The following is a 1,604-nucleotide window of genomic DNA, read 5'->3' as shown; positions in this document are numbered from 1 at the left end:
AGTTATTGACAACACATTATCTACTTGGCAGGAGGGCATGGAGAGCAAAAACAGCACTGAAGAATAACAGAACTGGGAAAGTAGCTACCTAGGTGTCAAAGTATATACGTAGAATCAAAGAAATCTGTAATACATGTTTCGATTGAACTGTCCCTGGAAATATCAAAATGATCATAAAACAATCCCTTGAATTCCATGCTTTACAGGCATCACAGATTAATGTGTAAACACTTAGGACCTCACTCTGTTTTTACCCTCAAGTGTGGGCATATTGCATAGTGGTAGAGTACACATTCCTTGTTTCAGACATCTAGTTTTGATGCTCTGACTTGCTTTGATGCATGGACTTATGTTCCTTCCTTCATTCATTTGGGAACTTCGGTAGTTAAAATTGGTCCTCCAAATCGTATCTGTTAGAGGCCTAGAGTACATGAGTAGAACACTGCAGTGACTGTGCATGAAGGGACAGATAGTTCATTGCCCCAGTCTCAGTACAATCCAAGAATATGAAAATACAAACTCGAGTGCAAAGTCAACATACTTTTCTCCCAAAAATATACCATCATCCTTTCTTTTCTTGGGAAGGGATAACAGGTTCACAAGCAAGGAGATATTTGTAGAACTTTCCAGATGATGTTCCCTGACAGGTGACAAGAGGACCAGAAATATGTGGTGCGCTGCAAGGAGTGTTTACCTCTGCCTATAGAGAGAGCCATTATTGGTCATTCAGCCTACTGCATTTCAGTTTTGGATGGAGATTATCTATTTTTAAAATATTCTGTGGGAGGTTGATTTTTGTTTGAGTGATATAATTGCTGGAGATGGAGATGAAGTCAGCAGTAGGGTAGTGTGGCCGAGCGGTCTAAGGCGCTGGATTAAGGCTCCAGTCTCTTAGGAGGCGTGGGTTCGAATCCCACCACTGCCAGGAAGGTTTTTTAGGATGGAGTAATGCCTGGCACCAGTTTAGATTGAGCAGCCCCCTCAGGGAGGGATCTGGAGATGCTGGTGCTGGCTGGCAGCAGCTCAGTATGATGAGTCAATAGCGTGTGACCTGGCAGCCAAGAGGGCAAACTGCATCCTGGGGTGAATCAAACACAATGTAACCAGCTTCTCAAAAGAGGTGATTATTCCACTGTGTTCAGCATTGGTGTAGCCTCACCGTGAGTATGGAATGCAGTTGTGGGCCCCACAATTTAAGAAGGATGTGAAGGTTCTTGAATGCCTCCAGAGGACAGCAACAAAGCTGGTGAAAGGAATGTCCTATGAGAAGCAGCAAGAGACTTCCAACTTGTCGAGTTTGGAGGAAAAGAAGCGCTCTACGGGTTCCAGAGGAGGAGAAGGGGAGACGGAGGAACTGAGCTCTTCTGCCTGGTACTCAGTGGTAAGACACATGGGAATAGTTCGAAGCTGTGCATTGTGCATTAAGAGGCATTTCTTTGCTGAGAGGGTGGTCAAACACTGGAACAGGATTCCCAGAAGGGTGGTTGATACCCCAAGCCTGTCCGTGTTCAAGAGGCATTTGGACAATGCCCTTAAATAACAATACACTTTAACTTTTGGTCAACGCTGAAGTGGTCAGACAGTTGGACTAGATGATCATTTCA

General features: G+C 44.4%; 1 non-coding gene across 1 annotated transcript; it reads left to right on the top strand.

Moving 5' to 3' along the window:
- The first annotated feature begins 843 nt into the window (after positions 1–843).
- TRNAL-AAG (transfer RNA leucine (anticodon AAG)) lies at positions 844–925 on the top strand. The gene has a single exon. It is a non-coding gene; the product is annotated as a tRNA-Leu (tRNA).
- Positions 926–1,604: the final 679 nt, after the last annotated feature.

Source organism: Caloenas nicobarica, chromosome 1 (assembly GCF_036013445.1).
Source record: "Caloenas nicobarica isolate bCalNic1 chromosome 1, bCalNic1.hap1, whole genome shotgun sequence".
Lineage (NCBI taxonomy): Eukaryota > Metazoa > Chordata > Aves > Columbiformes > Columbidae > Caloenas > Caloenas nicobarica.
The sequence above is the reverse complement of the archived record's forward strand: the minus strand, read 5'-3'. Positions and strand labels throughout refer to the sequence as shown.